This window comes from Solea senegalensis, linkage group LG3 (assembly GCF_019176455.1).
Source record: "Solea senegalensis isolate Sse05_10M linkage group LG3, IFAPA_SoseM_1, whole genome shotgun sequence".
NCBI classification, from domain to species: Eukaryota; Metazoa; Chordata; class Actinopteri; order Pleuronectiformes; family Soleidae; genus Solea; species Solea senegalensis.
In genome coordinates, this window is record NC_058023.1 from 11,292,152 (window position 1) to 11,315,112 (window position 22,961).

Below are 22,961 nucleotides of genomic sequence, written 5' to 3' on the forward strand. Positions count from 1 at the left end.
ATATATGATATATGCATTCATGGATATCAATTTAAGGTCTGCAATACTCCATTTACACATTCAAACATGCATTATGTATATGTAGCGTGCGCACACACATTGTATGGTTTGTATGTGTGTGTATATATATATATATATATATATATATATATATATATATATACACACACATATGTGTATATGTATACATGTGTATATATATATGCATATACATATATGTGTTTATGTATGTATGTATGTACTGTATATATATATATATATATATATATATATATATATATACATACATATACATATATACACATATGTCAATCTTCCTTTTCGGAGAGAAGACGCCTTTGTCACATATGTGTACATATATACATACCAACATGTTTAATGCTTGTGCTCTGACCTATATTAACACACTAAATATGCTTAGGCCTTTTTTTTATAATGGTGCTTGTGCCTGGTTTTCCTTATGTTTACAAAGTCACATTATGGGGACTTGGCAAAAATCAAGTCCCCATAAGGTAAATGACTACATTTTACGGTAAAGGACATGTTTTAAAGTTAGGCTGAGGTTAGGGTTAGGATTAGGCCAGTAATAATTATGGTCAAGGTCAGACGAAGTCTCCAGGAAATGAATGTAAGTCAATGCAATGGCCTCTGAAGTCATGGAAACCAGTGTGTGTGTGTGTTATACATGTCTATGTAACATACTGTATGTGTACATGTATGTTTGATGTATGTGTTTCTTCATCAAGCTCATGACTGCCTCTTGGTTTCTATACGTTACACCAGATTTAAAGTCTTAAGAATACATCCATACATCCATCCATCGTCTACCGCATTATCCTCCACATTGGGGCTGCGGCTACACCCCGGATAGGTCACCCTCACCTTCAGAGTGTTCTATTAACCTCTGCGTGTTTTCGGACAGTCGGAGGAAAGCGGAGTAATACATAATAAATGATATAGTAAACAATACCCTTTTTTTTTTGCCCCATTTCAGTTCACACAGTATGGCTGTGGTAGCCATATTTGTTTTGCTCGGACTTGCTTTGTTTCAGTTAATGTGATTTCCATTATACTGTATGTGATTTCCACTTTATGTGCTGGCTGTTTTATCTTTTATGGACCATGATCGGAAGTTAAATTGGATTGAACTGAATGGGTCCACCGGTACACACACACACACACACACACACACACACACACACACACACACACACACACACACACACACACACTGGAGCAGTGAGCAATGCCAATGTTAATCTGAGCAAATGCATGGCCCATTAGCTGTTTTGCGGCAGTAATAAAATCCCTGTGCAAGATTCATGGCCATGTGCTTTCAGCCACTGTCAGGATGTAAAGGTAGAGCGGCTTGAAGTTAACTTGCACATCAAGTTTAAAATAAGCTATTAAAACTGCCTTAAAGTGGAAATTGATTTGCCCTGTCCTTCCAACGTATGCACGTTATATTGGTATAAAATAATAATGCATCATTTCTTTGGAGAAAAGGGGATTTCTTGTCAGGAAACATCAGTCTTTACTGTATCCAATTAACACCATCACACCTCTGTATGGATGTAGTTTTTTTTTCGTAATTGGTCTGTTTTACGCTCATTGTATGACTTCCCACTTCTCCCTCCCTCTCCCTCATCGGCCTTTCTTGTTATCTGAGCGGTGTTTACAGTTTTATGTAAATGAAAGAAAAGAAAAGCAGACCGAATCTTTCCTCTGAAGTGACAAGACTGCCACACTTCCGCCCCTTTTGTGTGCACATTTTGCTTGATTCTCGCACATGCTCGAAAGGGTGGCACGACGTCATGCGTTAACCAAATTGGACCCGACAACCGTCTCATTCATTCGCAGCCTGCCGGTTTGTCTCAGAAGTAACCGACAACAACCTCCTGTGTTCTTGCATCCCCGGCGAAGAAAATCTGTGAATGCTTGCAAAAAAAAATAAAAATAAAATAAAGTACTGCGTCACCCCGAGGCACCCCTTCTCTCTCTGTGTTTCTCTCTCTATCTCTCGTTCGCTGATGTACACCACAGACAATGCCATACATAAAGAGCCCTTCTTATCTTATTTGAGCAGTTGCTTTAGGTATTTCTGCAAACTCCGCGGGGCGAGAATTATAAATCACTGTGAAACAAGATGGCAATCAGCGAGTATTGTTGCAAAGAAGAGTAATGAAACCACCCACCCTGGTAAACGACCTGGAGATGTGCTCCGATACTGACTCCCCACAGTCACCGGGATGTGATATACTGGATCTCTCTCTCACGCAGTTCCCCTGATGCGCCTTTTGCTGGCCGAGGCCAGATAAGGCCACCGAGGCGAAAACAATGGGGCCCTTTGTCCGTTTATTCCATTTCGGGATCTCAAGCTTATTTCTTTTTGTGGACATTATAATTTCATCTTCAGTGCAAACTGTTCATTCCCTGTGGCAAATCCCATTTGCTTGACTTGTAAATACATGCTAAGACCTTTTTGATTTTTTTTTTTATAAATTAGCATGTCTGCTATTGTTGTCCGCACTTCCGTGAGCGCACCGCGATCGAAAGGGGCGGGTTCGTTTTCCAGCATTCAGTATATTTTAGGGCAGTCGGCTCCCCTCATCACACACCAGACCTAAACTATTTCCACCCGTGTGTTTTATTACCACGTTCACATCTTGCCATACATGGACGTGAACGCGGTGCCTCCCAAACATCATTATTATTATCTGCCGTGCTTAATCGCCTCATTTATCTCGCACTGGCGTGCCAGCACTGGCACAAACAATAATAAAAATATCAGACACAAACATGAGGGGATTTTCAAACCCATTGAAATAAACTGCAGAATTGCACTCGTGGCATCTACGGGAGTCGGCACCAACCAGGGGTTTAGGCTTTTGTCTCGCTGCACCGGCTCAACATATGGTTTCATTTGCTGCGCTGCTACTGGCTTTACTCCAAGACGCAGATTTAATTTGGGTTACCTTGTTTACACACTGCTTTGAAACCCTGGTTGTGCATGGTGTTCTGCTCTAAGTTAATTTCAGTATTTCTGCAAGGGCAGTTTGCATCGGAGGCGTGAGATTAATCAGAGCTCAGTTTGTTTGGGTTACTTTACTCTAACCGCACGATGAGCGTAACGGACTGTACATGCGCTGCAAGGACAGAGACATTTGTTCTTTTTCTCAGGGTGGCAAGATTAAGGACAAAGTTCTGGACAGGACATTTCATACTTCACGAGAAACTCGAGTGCAGAATCACGCCCACCTGAAATTTCTGGCCAATCGCACAACAGTTGTCGGACAAGAAAAAAAGCACTGCCCAGATGATGCAAGATAATAATGACGTCATTCTTTCCTCGCAGCCCTAGCAGAGGGAACAAATTCCAGAGTATGTACAGGGCTTGAATCTTTTAAAATACTAAATAAAACACGACATTGTTTACTTTTTAACTGTGCATAAACCCTAAAGAAGAGAGGAAAATACCTTCACTGGAGTATGGTTAGTCATATTATGTAGATAAGCATGTGCTTAATCAAATAAGAATGCACTTCTTCCTCTTGTTATCCTTCTTCTTTGTTCTACAGCATTTGGCATCTGCAACGTTGCATTACAGGCTCCTTTAATCTTTCCTTTCCTAACGTCGTCTTCTTCTTCCTCCTCTTTGGAGTTCTCGGACAGCTGGCATATCGCCTTATGCGACTGTAGTTTTCACAGTAGTGGAAGTAGTATAGAAGAGTAACACGTATACAGAGATGTAAATGGAATATAACATTGGCAAGTCATGTAAATGTAATAATCTGAATTAATGTCTCGCTTACAATGTGTTGTCGTTAGAACCACAAAGTCCAATGAGGAATGTGTATCTTTATTTCTTGGATTGTCGCTTTGTGTTCTCAGTCCGTGCCTTTAAAGGATCAAGTCTGAGTTATAGCAGCTGTCCCGAGATGGAAATGTAAAGGGGCGGGATAGGGAAAGAGAGACAGTGATGGAGAGAGTGAAAGAGAGAGCGTAAGAGAGGGAGACAGACCTGGCGCCCTGCACTCAGCACTTTCACCGGCGTGGATGTCACTGGCTCTTAAATCACTCACAACCTCCTTTGAATTCAATTTGCTTTTCAGGGAAATCCCCGCAGCCTCCGTCCGCAGTGCTTGTTTTACTTAACTGTCGTGGTATACAAATATCAATTACTGTAATATGCAGGTGCTCCTCCTCTAGTGTTTGTGGTTGCTCAGTGATTAAGTTAATATGGCATTTTCGACCATTTTGTACCCAGCATGTATATATATATGTATATGGATGGAGACATGAGCAACATTGCGCTAGTAAAGCAAGACAACTGTAAACAGGTTGGAAATACACGTATTTATACTATTTAGTTTAGTTTGATGGGATAAATGCTCGTATACACACAACTGCTCCCTCAGTCAGGTCAGGTAGCATTGCATGACCACGACCCTTTGGCAATTTCAGCTGTATGTAGTCCACATGTAAGGGGACAGCATTACCACACGAAATACCATCAAAATATAAACTTTTCATGCAAGAATGAGAACTTAGACATATATGTTTCCAACATGTATGGTGTACATTTCTTAATAATAATAATAATAATAATAATAATAAAAATGTGCTAATTGCATTGATTAAAATGTGATTTGGATTTGAAAACACTTAAGATTTACTAAAATAAGACACATTTGGGTCATTATATGTACAATACCACCCAGTTAGGTTATGATTATGATTAGAATACACTCACTACAGTTCACAATGGAGCATTTGGCATCAGCCATAAGGAAACCTGATCACGGAGCATATCAAACTTTGCAGGTTCAAACAAACAAACTTTGGCAACTTTGTCTGGAGTTGTGACTCCTTTTAAGTGAAAGATTAGGGGAGAATTTGGGGGCAAACAATTCAGACTAGAAAAACAAACAAAAAAAGGTTCCACATTTGTGTTACTGAAATAACAGCAATTATTTGGCATTTGTGAATAAAGCATTGACTAATAAACAAAGACAGCAGCTCCTTTCAAAGTGCCCGCAGTGCTCTAATGGAGTGACAGTGGAAGATCTCTTGATTGGCCCGGGACATTAACTGTGTGCTATGATCGATGGCCTGTGCACATTACAAATCACTCAAGAGTATTAGATTGCTCATTAGCATGATGATAGGGAGAGGATGGATCTTAGGTTAATTACAGATGAGGAGTCTAATAAGGCTGCCCCCCAGCGCCTCCGTAGGGCACTTGCAAGTGTACTTGGGAGATGAGTCGGGGAGTCGACTGAAGACAAACTGCAGTCCGTTGACAGTACACTCCTGGTACACTCCTGGTTCACTGAGCTAGAAAACAGGAAATCAGGTAGAAAGGTTTGCATGCAACTTGACAGTGTATAGTTTGGGTGAGAACTTGCTGCAACTCCATCCTGAATGGATAATTCAGCTATTTTTGAAGTGTGGTTGAATTACGTCCTGACAACTGGTGTTTCTCAAAAGTTAGGGGTCATCCTTTGGAGAAAGGTTTCTACCAAATTCGGGTCCTACAGTGATGCATGCACAAATGAAAAATGCCCAACAAATGTATACTTTTCTAAATTCTCAAACTTTGGCAATATTTTTTTTAACGTAGCAATAAAACCCTTAGTGAATCTACCGTATTTGTAGCACTCAATTCATCTCTGGTCACAATTGGAAAACTATCATGTAAATTCATGATATATTTGGTTATTGATTTTGGGTGACACCGTATATACACAAATGTGACTTTAGAGTATACTGAACTGCTTTTCAGTCTTTATACTTGAAGGACGCAGGTTCGATTCCTGGCTCCGCTAGTCTACATCTAGTTAAGTGTCTTGTTTTTGGGCCACACACAGAGACAACATCCATTCACTCTCACACCTTGCGTTCCAATTTACCTAATCCCGAAATACAAACCATTTCATTTAAAATTCATACATTCTGTGATATCATGAGAATATATTTTGCCACTTTATTTCACCATTCGATACCCTGAAGTCATTTGAAACTCTTTGAAAGTTTATATTTGTCTCTGTAAACCGATCACTCTCCCATACGAAGATCCATAGAGAAAATCTGTGTTTTTACTTCACAGCACACAGACGTAGTTGACACTCTTTGGTGTTTGAATTCCTTAACTTGGATTTACCTTAGTGATACAAACCAGACCAAGACTTTGGGTTTCAGTTTCCGGGCAGATAACGCGCCATCACCGACTCATGCAGATGTGGATCTCATAAGGTGTTTTGTTGAATTGTGTCAGCGCTGACTACGTGTGAGCACCTCATACACCCACACTTTAACAGAAAAGGTAACTACCCCTTTAATCCGAGGAGCTGATCTGGATCACACTGATCTGGAGCGACTTTTGAAAACTACGCATCAGTCTAATATCGCAGAAACTGTAGAGTAATACAAAATTATGCAGGATATGCACGGTTTCTTCTGCAATAAAGCGACGTTTTTAAGCCTCAAACCTTTTTTTCCCCCTCTCTCTCTCTCTCTCGCCCTGATTTGCAAGCTCTGCAGTAAATAAATGTAAAACAGCTGCAAACACTTGCTGCTTTGTGTGCTTAGGCAATATCAGAAAGCCATGAGGATGCTGAGACTGCTGGCTGTTTTATTGCTCTGCGTGTGGGCAACATCATGACATTTGCTGGATGCTAATTTCTGCCGTTGTGTTGTTGTCATTCATCTCTCTGTGCCGTATTTGCATTCGGTATTAATTGTGGATTAGCGCTCATTCTAGCTGCAGAACGGTCTGCTCATGAAGTCGTGATGTTGTTGTGTGTTAAACTGGGCCTGCTGCTGTATATCAGGTGGATTGCTACTTTTACCCAGTTCTGGAGCAGAACATGGAGTGTATTTATTTATTCTTTGCATTTTGTGACGGAGCTTCACAGGTATGGCCGGGTGTATGTTTTAAAAAAAACTGACCCATGCAGGGCTCTGCAGTTTTGAGTGGTCATACATCAAGACTCAAAAAATGGACCATTTTACCACCAGTCATTTCAAAAACATAATGATCAGTAATCTGCTTTTGAATCCAGCCATGTGTGTTTGCTGCCCAAACTTAGTCAATTTCCCAAAAAGGCTTGAACATCGAACTTAAATATGTTATTCTGTATGTCAATACAATAATCACATGTATCGTACACAAGAGGAAGTTCTTCATTCCCGTTTAAGTTTCTAACATAACTTTTCACTCATAGCTTGCTTTCTTTTGACACATTGTCGAGGAAAAAGAGAAAGAAACCCAAGAGCCAACCCGGTTTGTCATCCCCATGTTTTTCAACTCGTCTTCATTTGAAATACAATGCTTAATTCCCTGAGTGATATTGTACATAAATAACCACTCTCTGAGTAATCTATCAGAGATGGTTTGCCCCCATTAATGTGGTTTGTGCTGCTAAATTATTTAGCGTGGAAGATGAGTGAAATGTGTTGGGTTATGAATAAAAGCAAAAAGGAAGCTCAGACAAATCTCAATAAGATAATGGTAGCGCAGCCGCTTCTTCTCATCAGGGATAAACTGTATGGTGGAAAGCAACAGTCTCATTAAATCAGGAACCTCCTTCGAGAAAGAGGCATTTTATAGCTTTTTTTTCCACTTAATAATGCCGTCTCCAGAAAACTCTGCGCTCCATACATGTATATATATATATATATATATATATATATATATATATATATATATATATATATATATATATATATATATATACATATATGCATGAGCCCATCCTTTGTGTCTCATTCACAAATGAATTGGAACATCTCGCCGTGCTCCTGAGAACAATGAAAGGATGCATCAGAGTTTGTGTTTTTAAACCGCATCTGTAGATATTCTGAACTCCTAAGTGTGGCGTGTGTCCATAGCTTTGTATCCGGGCTTCATAGGACATGCACCTTGTTTTTGTGTGGTTTAGAGATACTGAAATGTGTAGTTCAATATGCAAAACGTGGTGTTGGAAAATGATGTTTTCACACCATCGGAGCTCATTTATGCCTCGCAGCATCCGTCTCACTCTCCTTCCCCCCCACCATATTTAACACTACCTGTCGTCTGTGTCCTCCACATGACATCATCAGGGTACAATTTCAAAGGTTGTTCGGAATCTTTAAAAAAAAAAATGCAGGGGAGTTTAATGAATGACAATTCTGTTTTGTTCGAGAAACCCAGTGAAAACAGAAGTCAAACCAAGGTGCCCTTCCTGGATTCATGTTGGGGAACCTTGAAATAAGTGAAATAAGGATATTAGTATTGTCATCATCTCATTTGTCCCAGATGAGAAGAAACCTTTATTGAAGGATTACATTGCCCCAAGTTTAATTTAACCTTTTGTGCATGTTCTTTCAATTTATTTTCTAGTCCTTCAAGCTATTCTGATTATGTTGTTAAATCTGTTATCCTTGAGCATGGATACCCAATACTTAAGCTTATGGGGATCTGAAAGTCATATTCTGGTTTGGGTCGTGTTTGGCCAGCTTTATATTTTATATCTATGTGTGTACTCACGGTCATTTACATTGCACCTCTCTGCAACAGGGACAACAAGCAGTAATAAGCTAACAATTCACTGGGTGCCTGATGTTGGAGTTTCTATTATCACTGTAGTTGACTTGGCACAAATGACAGAAAAACATTGGGTTCTGGTTTGCCTCATTTAGACGTCATTATTTGTACTGAATCGCACTGCAATCCATCTATTTGTTGCCAAACCCTTAAGGATTCAACCTCTAGGGACCAAAGGTGTCGCCACAAGATGTTAGACGTGGGTAAATATGTATTTGACACATCTATTAATGTAAAACTTTAGGCTTTGACTTATATCTGCATTCGTAGAGACACATAGTATGCAGTGTTGTTTACTGGCATCTTCTAGAGTCTGCAGGAATCTATCTTCAAAGACACAGGTAAACAACTGTCTCCATTTAATATGCTAGATATACAAAGATGTCATGTTTCATTTGCCGGCAGGGGAAGAGAAAAAATACACTATATTAACAAAGTTTCTGGCTTGTGATTTCATCCACCCAGATGGTGCATGTTTGCAGGAGCCAGCCCCATTGAAGGTCGTTACACTTTAATGTTTCCTTTGATACAGTACATATTAGTTGGGTTCTTTGTTTCATGTGTGCACATGCACAAGGAATGACATTTTTATTTATTTCTGGTCCAATTCGGTTCCAAAAGAAACCGTAAAAAAAAACAGTAATATGCACAAATGAGCCCGACAATGGACACTCTTTAGTGTTTTGAATCATCAAAATTCAATTTTTGCCAGATCCTGTTCCTGCAGTTTGGAGGCCAAATGTGCAGAAGGTAAGTGATTAAAATATGGGCTCACTGCTTCTCAGCTCAGACGCTCATAAAACGTTGTTTTTCATTATTTACAATAGTTGCAGTTTTGAGATACTGGCTTTTATGCTTGTAGAAAGCTGGGGGATTATTTTTCAAAATGAAACCGTGGCCACAAATGTTTTCATTAGGTTTTAATGGTTTGTGGCAACCTTTTCCAAATGCAAGACACAACATTTTTACTCTTTATTTGCACCGACTTTACCATTTGAAAGACCTATCAACCAGTCTCTTTAAAGGGCCGGGTCCTGTGTGAGTATGTAAGTGAGTAGTTTTCACAAAACTTTTAAAATATAGTTGTAATGTAATATAATGCTCTTGTTTGCCTTTTCCTGCCTCATCTTCCTGCAACTCTCAAAACCTTGAATTCCCCTTGAAGCCGGTCCAGAAGTTGCAGCTCAGTAGGAAAATGATGGGAAATGACAAACTAAACGTGTCTTTTGAAAAATGGTTGTTCCTTAACTTACACAGTAGCACAACTTTATGTTCAACCAGTTGAATAACGAAGGCCTCGACATAGTTTCCGCATACTAAAATCAAAGTCAGTCAAGTGTTCCACGTCTGTGTACTCAAGCTCACGTTCCGTTCCTGTAGCCATTTCTCACCAAGCATTCTACATTTTGTGTTCTTTAAGAGCTGGGATGCACACGTAACCTTAAGCAAGCATCCATTGTTACCGTTTTCATCATTGCCTAAAATTTGGAGGTGTTTGGAGGGTTCGTTCACAAACCCAAACACCTCTCAGTAAGCTGGGTATCCACCGAGTGGATTGGCTCGGTATGGTACGTATTATTTTGCATTTCCATTAGGAATAGTACCAAAATACCAGGGTACCAGAATAATGGAGCGGTACAGTACGGGTGGAGCTAGACCCAAGCGTCACTCCCTTGTGACTGCCGTCTATTCTCATACAAAGCTTACAGTCTCAAACAGCCACAAACAGAGCAGAAAAAAAGGAGCCGCTCCGGTGTTCGATGTTGTTGTTCGTCATCGACGCACTGGTACAACGTCACACTACGTATCTCGCTGATGCAGTCATTGGACATTTACTGTTACAAACCGTCAAGATACTGTACTATACGAACTGTATCATGATGGAGCCAGGCTAAAAGGATCTAGATTTACGTCACACAGACCTTAGTGGAGCTCTCCAGACATGGGGAAGTATTACCCAGGCTTAAAACAGACTCATATCCCTGCCATTCAGCCCCATTGGTGTTCATCCGGTGCTCAAGTACATCCTTTGCATCTTTAGAAAGCCTTTAGCACAACTTTGGATTGATTTCCATAACAGGCTCTGATGTTACTTCAATTAGCAAAACAAGAAAATTGATCGGACTGGCAGTGTGATTGGAAATGAGAACTCGCTTTCATGCAATCTTAAGTATGTCCATTCAATATTGATGCGGCAATTTCACAAACATGTTAAATTGACCGCTGTGTACGTTCTGGCAGAAACCGTCGGTGGCTTTGAGACAGGTAACAGCAGAATTGTTACAGGCACGCTTTATAAATTCAGCGTTTAGGAGACATCTCATCAGGGAATCTAATTTTAAAGACGTTAATGACTCTTTGATATCACTGGTCTGTCTCAAAGCTGGGTCAATTACCCAAGCTTGTAGGACAGCTGACAAGCAGCTTTTTTTCCCCCATTGCCTACAACAGCAACTGAGCTGGTTTTTATCACACCGGGTTTCCTGTGAGCATGCACTGACCCCACCTCCTACGTCTTAATTGCCTGGAAAATGATCATCTGTGCTTGGGAAGGAAAGAAAAAAAGGACCTCATTTCTTCTGTCCTGGCTCCGATGACTCAGTCCATGTGCCAAGCCAGAGAAAATGCGTGGATTTGGAGCAACATTTCCTCAACACTTTGGTAATTTAAAACACTTGGCAACATTTTTTTTTAATAAATCTGACGAAGCTCTTTGTAAATGACATGGTGCATAAAGGCTTGATCAAGCGGAGACTTAAGTCAATTACTTTCAGAACAAGTTATTGTGCCAACCCCGACTTGAATAAACTGGACTGACTCAACAGCAAAATAGTTGTCTCTCTCAGTAGATTTAGCACAACAGAGAAACACGTTTCATAAGTGATTATGTGGCACACATACTGTCAGGCAGTCTTTGTGAATATATTTTCTTCATTCCTCCCCTGGTTAATAGTCTAATCATTTGCCAACAACCACTACTATTATATCCGCAACAAACTGACAGTGACTTCATCAATAATGTAATCACTCCTGTGACCAGATGTGAAATTAATCATAATATGAAGACATCAAGTCATTGGTCATGGCTCTCACATGGTTGTATGTTATTAGAGAAAGAAAATATGCTTCAGACCTGCGTGACAATCACAGCAGAGAGGCTTTTTTTTTTTTGTATCTTGTAGAGTTATGGTTTGGATCGTGTGTGTCTGTGCAGCATCAATGTGGAAATGGACTTTGGAAACCAGGACTTTTTTTTTTATTTAATATCTCCTTAGCTTCAGTTCCAAACAGGCTCCTCAAGCTCCCTGTGTCTAGCTTGAGTGGTTGCAGGAATTCTTTTATGAAACACTGACCTACAATAAGCCCTGTTTCCATGAGTTACTAAGCTGTGCTAAGCTCTCCATTGTGGCTTAGTTGTTTCTGGTGAAGCATAGGGCTTTTAAAGTTGCTGAATACTATGGTATGCGATAAATACGTGGTGATGTCATGCGCGGTAGTGCCGTATCTTGTGTTCGTTTGTGATAGTCTTGTTCACGATATTTAATTGCCCTCGATGGGCTTCCCTTCATGGGTGGAGCTGTTACAGATATTGCACACTAAAATGTTTAAGTTGGAAAAAGCTATCCACTATCTGCAACATGTGGACGTGGCCACTGTAAAGCATGGCCCTTGCATAAAGTACATATGAAGGGCTTTTTTTAATGGAAAACAAACATTTTCTTCTTATGCATGGGCGTTATATTAAAGGTTTGCAATAAATCCTCCTAAATGTTACAGACTGGACCTTTAACACAATCCAGATAATGTTTTTATGATGAAAATACATGATCCTTTCACTTTCTCCTACATTATGCTGCAAATATTATGCATTTTGTTTAGAATGTATATTATATTTTTTCCCCACTTTCTCAACTACATAACCCTGGATGTGAAGATTAAATTGGGAATTCTAGTAGGTTATTATTTGGTGCAATAAAAATAGGATTAAAATGTCAAGACTGACAAAAAGAGACAGACTCGATGGGTCGAGCACGTGTCTGCCCAGGCCCACCAACTACAGATGACATTAGACAAGAGCGTGAAGGCAGCACCTGTGTGATATTTTGGCCCAAATCCAATGTCCACACTCGATGACTCACAGATTTTGTCCTGGTCCCAGTGTCCCCATAAATCCTCAAGTCCTGAACCCTCACAGAGTTTGATGACATCTGAAGTGTCAAGAGGCTGCAAGGGCTCGAAATGATATTAACAAGAATTAAAACTTTATGCTCCCAATTATTTTTGCTTGACACGAAAAATTAGGCTTCATTTGGGACTTTTTTATGTTGTTTACTTTTTGTCGACTTTAAGAGTGCAGGAAAAGTTATTGAAACATATCATCATTGTGGAATAAATAACATAAATGGCTGATTAATTAGACCTCAAAATGGCCACTAGAGGGCCCTCAAGTCAGCATTTCTGTGGACTTTGCCAAAGAGAATGGTGTGTAGTTTTAGTGTGTGGATAACAAACTAAGTCTCACACAGAAAAACAAGCTTAGAAGGAGTTACCAACCCTGGTGTTGACATTACAAGACACAATACTTGATCATCAACCATGTCGTTTAAACGTTTTGTACAATTATGACAAGATAAGGATACTTCTCCATTAATCTCCCAACGTGGAAACTTGTATTGTTAGCACAAAGAGTAAAAGTAAAGGCATTCAACTGTAAGCATGCAATACAAACACAAGGATGTGTGAAAAATGAATAGGAAATATTAAGACAATAAGAGTGCACATATTTTAAAGTCGACAGAAAGTATATAGATAGAAAGTCCCAAACTCAAACTCCAGATAATGGAGCATAAAGTGTTGTCCCTCTCCTGTTAATTAAGCAATATCACACTAGTGAAAGTGCTGTTGTACTGAATATCAGTAAATCCTAATACGACTACACCCCAGTCGTGCTGATAGTGTGATATTGCTTTTATCCACCAGCTTCACAAATGTAATTTTACAGTCGTACAGTTATTGTCGTTGTTATTTAACCAGTTGTATGGCCCCAGAAACGAAAATAGTTCCACAACCCCACCAAATTGACTGTTGCCTAGTACTCAAATACTCAAATGAGGAATCCCTAAAATTGGAGCAGCCATGAATGCAGCTCTGAGGTAGGCTCCACCCACGTGATTAGTGTCAGTATATGAATCACCTGTACACTTTTATTAGTAAAAGCATTTTACGTGTTCATTTATCAACAGTCCATAGGTGGCGGTAATGAGGCTCAAGCGCTCAATAGTGTATGGCTGCAGAGGACGTACTGCTGTTCACAATCACAGCATTTTTGTTCTCCCGTACTTTTACTTGGATATTAAGAACCGACCGTCATTTCCACTTGCACTTGGGCACTAAGCATGTGACGTCATCGAAGTCATTTTTAACAACACAACAAAGCAACAAACGGGATAGAGCTGACGCACCTGTGCTTTTACACTTGCACTGACGAGGTGCTCCAAGGCGAGGAGGAGGCGGCGACGACTGCGGCTCTTCCACCACTATCCCAGCAACAAGTGAAGTTGAGGCGGGCAGCTCCTTGCAGAGTCATGGCTGGTGTTGGCTAGTCCTGGAGTGTACCTGCTTGGTTTGTCATGGACGCATGTGGACGAAATGGAAGAGTGAAGCGCTTAATTGACGCTGAGAACTTGGAGGAACGCTCCGAGGAGAAGAGCAGGGCAACGCTGCGCTACCATGGTTTTGAGGTAGGACCAGTGTAATGTTATTAATGTTAGCTGTTAGCATACGGAAAAAGTTGTCGATCTGTTACAGGAAGCATGTTGCTGGCTAATGCAGTTGTGTTCATTTAACCGTTGTGGTCAAGCTATCGGGCTATCGTTTTAAACGATCTGACGCTGGATTCGTACGTCGTAACAGAGGCTTTTACGTTTAAAAAAAGCCTACGAAACAATAAATCAAATTTGTAAGGATATCGGCATCCGGTTTCAAAATAAAACACCGAGAGCGCTGTATCCCTGAGTTCACGTTTGAAAGCACATCTTTGAATTTGGAAAAATCCTCACAGCTATACGTTTTAGAGGCCTATTAACTGGACTTTGAGCAACTTTATAAAGAGAGACTTGGACTGTAATTCGTTGCTTCAATAGCAGTCTTGTGTGACTGAGCACGTCCTGCAGCGAGGTGTGTGTCTTACAGTTTGCTGACTAATCCTAAAATGTTTAGTTGTGAAATGAAGTTATATTTATTATTATGGTTATTATTTTTGTTTCTCTCTCGGTGCGTAGGCATGTGTGTGAAATAGTAAAAGTGGATTCTCAATTGGATTTATTACATATCAATATTATCATGCATTTTTAGATCAGAGAAGGAAAATAGGCCAAAGGGATCAAGGTAAAAAGATAACGCTTTTTGTGTCGGATACCGATCTCATAACCTTGAGAATCTTTTGATGCCGATATCAGTGTGGTAGTGTGTTTTCACATCTTTTAAATTACTTGAAATAGACTTACATTGCTCGTCCTCAGTAAGCAGGTTTGACACAATATCACTGCAGAGCTCCTGATTTTCAGGCACTTTGTTCTCATGCCTGATTTGGACTTGAATAACTACTCGTGATGTTGTTTTTTTTTTTTTTTTAAATATACTTTATCACAGAAAACCTCACTTAAAACTCACTCCTTTTTGCCTTTTGTGGAGCCCAGCTCAATAAAGCCTGAAATTTCCCAATCGCCCACTGTCAAGGGACCCCCACCTCTCCTCGTGCCCCCCCATCACCAAACCACTCAATGACAATAACAGTCCACCAGGGGAGTGATGTTGGGGGAACAATTGCAGGTCTGTTCAATAGGTCTGGCAGCAAATTGCTTTTTAATGTGTCGCACAATAGCCCAAAACAAAGTGGATTGTTGTCCGCAAGCCGTGCAAGGCCATTTAAGTGAGTGTGATACATGACTCACAGGAGTCCAGGTGTCAATGCCACTGTGGGAAGAAAAAGTAGACAGCAGTGGTGATGACGGGGGGGTCGTCTTTGAATGGCTGTAGAATAATGCTCAGTATGTTAGTTGTACTTAAGTTGTTGAAGTGAGTTTTTTTTCAAAGATTTGTATACAATATTTGGTATATTTTTTTTAGTTTAGCTGTGTCTAAGGCACTCATCAGTGCATATCCTCTCAATAGAGTTTGTCGACTAGTTTGCACCAGACTGAAATTTCTATATGGAGTATGTCGCCTGTATGACACGACATGCAGGTGCAAAACGTTCTATTTAGGCCTTGCCATGTATTTGTTGGTCTTATATGTTTATCTAGACTTCAGTGGGAGGTGAGTTAAAACTTGAACCCCAAAAACCTATTTCGGTTGGATTTTTACAAATCAAAAAAGCTCTTGTATTGTTGGCCATGAAATGTGGTGCAGATCTACATGAAACCATCCTCATCTACATAGCATGTTAAAAAACTCTCTTTATCTATGCTTTGTCTATGCCTCCTTCTAGCAACGCAACATCGTAAACCTTGCACTGTTTTTACATCATTTTTTTGTCCAGTTTGACTTCAGCATTGAGCTAAAATGAATGAATGTTTACATTTTCTCACAAAATTATACTCTGAGTCGCAGTTTGACAGATGTCATGTCAGCTTTTGAAAATCGGAAATTCACCGACATCGTCTGCAACCAGGCTCCTGTCAGTCACGCTGATGTTCGCTCATACAGTACGTGTCACACTTTATTGTCTATTTGCTAATAAAAGGGAACGTCATTCACAAAATTGACACCATGTTCTAATAAAGAAGACCTGAAACTATGATTAAGACCATTAGCGGCTCAGAAAAATGATGGTGTTATAAATCCACCCATCAAATGTATTTTGTTTTTACAACTTGTTGAATACTTCATCCATTTTTTTTAATGCAGTCTATGACTGATATCCCCCACTTTTCTTATTAAGTATGGCCATGCACCAAAAACTTTCTTCCGAACTAAAGACGTGTAGGGCACCACCACTTATTGAAACAAATCTATATAAAAATGTGAAGATATTTTTATAATTTTGCATGGGGGAATTGTTTTTTGGCTCCACCGAGGGGTTGCAGCGCACACACACACACACACACACACCACACACCCCTGTTGTAACGCATCAAACCAATCGCCTTAAGCCCTCAGCGCCACATCTGCTGCATCCGTACTACAGAGAGGCAGCGCGCAGTAGGACGCATCTAAACTCGAGGACCTTGTCTTGAATAATATTAATTAAACCTCCCTAACTAATTGTGTGTTACTTTTTGCTGTCAACCAATTATGTTTTACACTCTTGGGGGAGAAAGTGGTGAGATCCCCCTGCTCACTGTGAAATTCCAGCTGTCATTGAATTTCGGTGAGCGTGTATTTAATTAACATACGTAGGCCACTGGAGCATATCAATATTTATTCCTCTTCTAGACAAGACAGTGATGCGTTTGTCCCGCCAACAGTGAACCGGCGACGCGCTGCGAGTTGACACGTCATGCGGGCGAAAATGTTTTATTGAGGCCTCTCCATGTATTTGTTGGTCTTACAGCAACTGACACGTTGACATTGCAAATAGTCTGCCCGTATGACATTACATATGTAGATTCACTAATTCAAATCGCTTCAGTGGCATGAATTTGTTGAGAGCAGATATTGATGTGCTTTGTCCCCGCACAATCCGTTTGTCTTGTGCGTCTTTGTTGCAGTGTTGTTCTTTTATCAAGCGCTGGTTTTGACAGCACAACAGAAATCATCCATCATCTAGATTTACCCCCACAACTGTAATATCTAGCAGACAGTCCGATGCCATAACTCCACAGGCGAGAAATGCATTTTAGAGGCAGGTGATGGTCTCTCTCTCTCTCTCTCTCTCTCTCTCTCTCTCTCTCTCTCTCTCTCTCTCTCTCTCTCTCTCTCTCTCTCTCTGTCTCTGTTGTGTGTGTGTGTGTGGATGCACAAAATTTCCTCTGTGTGTGCTCACACTAGCTAGAAGCATGAAGACAGTGGGTGGGGGATAATAGTGACAGAGTGAGCTAAACTCAAACTTTAGCTGCCATGCCACAGGCAACTGGCCGGATACCCCCTCCTCTTCCTCCTCCTCGCTAGGTCAGCAGAAAAAGTGCACGAAACAGCATCAATTGATTCATCCATGATATGAGGAGGAAGAGAAGGGCCCCATCTCTGTGCAGCAAGCCTCCTCCTCCCTTCCCTTTACTTTCATTCCAGCCTCCACCTGCTTATTTTTTTTCTCTTGAGCGCTGTCACGCGTAATGAGACCCGAGCTGGAGACGGGGCGAATCGAGAAGCCAAAAGACGGCCAGCGTGGCACAAATGACGGCTGCCGAGGCCCTGCGGAACCGCAGTGGAAGTGATACATATTTTAGCATAATGCTCTGCCGAATTCTCCCCTCCCCTCTCGCCGTCCCTTGCGCTTCACACAGTAATAGAGCTGTGTATTATTCAATGATGCGTTCACCGATCCAATGTACCCTTAAGGCTTGCAAGGTCACAGGTTCAAACGATGTCACATGTGTCCCCGACTAATGATTCCCTACTAGGAGAGGTTTTTGGATTTGTGGAGGAGGCTTTGTTTTGGTGCATGGCAAAACAGAAACACACTAAACTTTCAAGGGTGATTCTTCTTCTTCTTCTTTTTTTTTGGAGATGGTCATACTTTATATTCCTGAGTTATCTTTCAGGAAGTAAGCTCCACATCCACTACTGCTTCACATATTTATGATGTTCATATGAGAAACAAAGATTTGTTAAATTTGTTTTGTTACTTCAGTAGGAAATTAAGTAAAGTAATTTACTCTGAAGTAATAACTTATTTTGCTTAGACATTCATAATGATCACACTGCACTTCATTAAGTACAAAAACAACACGATTCTCAAATGCTAATTGCGGGAAACTAGGAAAATTGCGATTTTTGGTGAGAGATTTTGCAATAGCGGTTTGCTTTGTGATGTAATTTTAATTCAAGCTGAAGTTTGGTTTCGCTGTGTTAAAGACTTAATACATTTTCACACAAGGCCATCAAAATATGAACTTTGATCATATACTGTAATGCAAGCATAAGAACTTGCAGATATACAGCAAATTATTCCACACATATGCATTACACTATCTTTTATACTTGCTGTGCTTGAAACTGGAGCTGAGAAATGTTGCACTAATGCTCTTGTGCTGATCTTTATTTATTATTATTATTATTATTATTATTATTATTATTATTATTATTATTATTGTTATTGTTATTTTTTTTTTTTAAAGCCTGTGGTAAAATGGTATTGAGTATTTTCATGTATGTATTCAGGTATTGGTATCAAGCTTGATATTCTGGTTGTAGTCATAGTAAAAAACCTTGGGTGAAAAACATGGTAGATAGAAATCAAATGGTATTTTCTATAATGTAGTGAATTCACAATTACACTGCTTGTTGTTTTAGGAGCGCACCGTTAATCGCAATATTATCTAAATTGCAATATGATCTAAATTTGAATATGACCAAGTGCAGTGCCCTAATGGGAAGACACTGCAGATATTTAATAAAGATTGTGATAAAACAGGTTTTTGTCAAGTCTGCACCGCTGCAATAATTCACTGGCACAGATATGACAGTAAAAATGCAAAGGTAATAAGGCCTCCCAATTGTAGATCATATTCAACCAACAATATGTTTTAAACTAAAAGATAATCTCTTTGACCATGTCGTGCAGCACTAGTTTCTTTTTCAGAGATGTAATTATTCCACAGAAACTGCCTCCTAGATGCCAAATGAATATTGAAGTGAAAGACGGGGTTATAACAGTCCAAAAAGTTATTTATCTCCACTTTGAATGACCTGTTTTTCCAAAGCTGTTGGATAGATGGCTACTAGCATTCACCTTGCACTTGTAAGAGTCTAGAACTTTACAAAAAAAAGGGTCTTTTGAATACTCTCAGAATTGTGTGCGTAGATGCTTGAATCAATTTTGCAGAATGAAATGGGCTGAAAACGGAGCCCTTTCCAAGCCCCGTGTCAAGGAAGCGTGTTTAGCTTCAGCCGCTTGGTTAATAATTTTGCTTTTTTTAATTTCACATATAACCAGCTCAGTTGGTAGAAGTTCAGGAAAAAAAATAACTGGGCCTATCGACCACGGCCACTCAAAAGGTGTGAAAAGAGATAAGTACAGACCTGCCACTGACAAGACTCTGTTAGTCCATGTAAATACATCACACATTTCACAAATTTATGCACCACAGATGATAAAATGAGAACATTTATTTTCACACTAGTGCACGTTAGTGCTTGAGAGTTGAGGACTGAGGCTGTTATTCAGTATTTTTTTTTCCCCTCCATCTCATCTCTTCACATCACTTTAAGCTACAAAAACATTTTAAGAGGTTCATTTTAATGACAAGTGCAATCGTGCCAACCTGAGATTAGCAGAGAGATCGTAAAAGTGAAATAATTACCAGGAAACGTGATTAGAATGTCATTTGTCTGACAGCGGCTAATTAGTGACGTCCCTCCTCATCATCCCTGCTCCGATGACAGTAGATAATGGCAAGGGACCAAAACTTTCTCTGTGAACTTTGCCTACTCTGGAACACACGGACAAGATGGTCCTTTTACAAGTTGTGTCACTTGACTCTGAGTTTTTAACAGTCTTCATATAAGACCTCATTGTCGCACTGGCTTTGTCTTCCTCTTGACCTTCACATCTCCTGTCTAATTTGCTTTGATGAACAATGAATCTGCGGCTCTGACAAAGTCACTTTACACGACTGCCCAAGGAAATGGCAGCTTTTGGGCTCATGATGTTAAAGTTCAGCAGAAGTGACAAAAGTACTCGCAGTACTGTTTTGTAACTTGGGGAACATACATATTTTTATAGCAACTTTTCTCAGATCATTATGCTTTTTGTCACTAGCTTGTTGTCCTCAGCAGCCTGAACTATATATAAGTTGTTTGTACAAGAACATTTTTGGGTTTATTCTGACAAAAAGTGTTGCTCTTGGTGCTCTTTTTTTCAGATTTTTTGTTACAGTACAGTAACACAGTATTTGTAGTTGCACCAGTGAATTTCAGACAAATGACCCTACACAGAGGGTGAGTTCTCTGTAGTCGCGTGGGGGAACGTTAATCAGAAATTTGTAGACATCATAATTAGAGCTGCAACTAACGATTATTTTCTCCATTAATCGTTTGGTCCATAAAAAAATATCAGAAAACCTTAAAAAATGTTGATCAGTGTTTGTCAAACCTGGAAATGATGATGTTCTCAAATGTCTTCTTTGTCCACAAATCAAAATGATTAACTTTTAATGATTTCTTTGTTGGCAAAGAAATTAAGAAAATACTCACTCATTTAAGAAGTTTAAACAATCGGACATCTTGTTTTAATCATGGAAAAAGCTTTGAACCGATTAATCGATTATCAAAATAGTTGTTGATTAATTTAGTAATCGATGGATAATATTGCTAATATAATATGTCTGGAGTGATGTTGTTAAAACGTTTGGATATATTTATACCGCTCGAGCTCTGTGGATTTAAAGAGCACAATGAACTCTGACAACTTCAAACTGTTATTGGTGCTGTTCATTTTTTTTTCCTGCCAACATGGCGGTGTAAACAAACGGATTCATGTTACATCCGGAGTTCTCATATTGTCATCATTTCTAAACGTCTAAATGTTACCCGTTTTCCACTGAGCCTACTTTTCTAGTTGTTCAGAGGCTTTGTCTGCACTTATGGGTTTGTTTCTCAATCATAGTGCTTACATTGGCAGTTTTAGTTTCGGCTTATTTGTATTCTTCAGTCCATATGGTCAGTATTCTATCTTTTTTTTTCCCTCAATACCACAAAGACATGTCTGACATAATACAGTATTATATATATGTGTATGTGTGTATATATTCACAACATTATGATAAACAGCAATTGTATAAGCAAGTGAAATTTGGAAATAATTTGCAATGCATTCAACTTTTCCAAGTCAAAGATTGGACAATGAAATGAAAGGCTGTACTATATGACAGCTGTAACAACAGAGGCTGCACCAACACAGTATGAAGATATTTAACAATTAGAAGGTGGAACCCAACGTCAGCAGGATGAAAATGAAACCCAAGCGTATTGGGTTTTTTTTGTTTTGTTTTTTCCCTTCACCAGGTGCAGCATGTAATTAGACACCAGGATGTGATGTAAACAGTGTTGCTGGAATTATCCAGCATTCACAGTTTTAAAATAATATCACAATCAACAATACAAGTACAGACACATGATGTTAGATGGTTAAATATGTGTTTATTTACGGGTCATTCTAAATTCATTTGAACTTGCATGAACAATATACTGAAAAAAATGTGTGGTCTGTTTCAGCAGTAATTTGTCACTATGTGGCCAATCCACTAGTAAATATTAGTCACTTTAAACACAGCCTCTGGTCCAGACGCCCTCTGACCCCTTTGGGGCCCTTATGTGGGTGCTCTGATGTCAGTTAACTAATGACTCCATTTTCACAATGGTCTTTAAAGCATTTTATTTATGGCAGTAAAATTACCAATAAACTCAAGTACAGAACCCTGAAAAGAATGTAAACCACAAAGGTATAGGGCTGTGACACTTAATCAATAGTTCTATTTTCTACTAAATCTCCCGTGATTTTGATAATAAACAGTTAGGCTTAGGACCGATTCCATAAAGAAGAATAGTTGTTGGACGTGTTTGTCAGCGGCACTGTGTTTCTCTGGTCTATAAACTGGTTGTAAAGGTATTCTGAGTCGCAGCTTCAACTAAAGGGAACCGTGGAGTATGAAGGGCAATGGAATTAAATCAATTATACCTGCAAGAAATGATCTGTTATACCACCTTCTGAATATTGCAGTCAAGGTGAAGACTGTCTGCTTAGTATCTTGGGCAAAGAAGAAAACAACACACTCCACACCCAATCTGTTAGGATACAGTAGACAATGTATTTGTATTACGTTGTTAGAAATAGCAGGTTTTTCTGATAACTCACTGAATATTAAGTTCTAGAGCATTGATACCTGACCCGACTGGAACTAGTGTTACTGTGTAGAAGCAGATTCACGACACGACAATGAACGCATCACAGAGGCTATACTTTATATAGGTGCTATACTTTTTCTTCACATCTCAAAATCAACCGCAATGGTTGGGTTATATAAATAATGAAAAAAAAAAAAAAAGCTGTTAAAGTTCACAGAGGTTATTTAAGAACTGATGATCACTCGTGTGTGCTTGTGATATCTCCTAATTATGGTGTGTTGTATGTGTGCTCATGGGGCTGGTAGCCGCTTCCACCTGGATGTGTCGATAACTTCTGTCATTCACCAATGTGACGGAGTCACTG

At 39.6% G+C, this 22,961-nt stretch overlaps 1 long non-coding RNA gene across 1 annotated transcript in view; it reads left to right on the top strand.

Annotated features, from left to right (window-relative positions):
* Positions 1 to 13,935: 13,935 nt before the first annotated feature.
* LOC122766151 overlaps positions 13,936 to 22,961 on the top strand; it is a 238,698-nt gene continuing 229,672 nt past the window's right edge. Inside the window, exon 1 of the long non-coding RNA XR_006360039.1 lies at positions 13,936 to 14,331. This is a non-coding gene — a long non-coding RNA (uncharacterized LOC122766151). The remainder of the gene's footprint in view (positions 14,332 to 22,961) is intronic.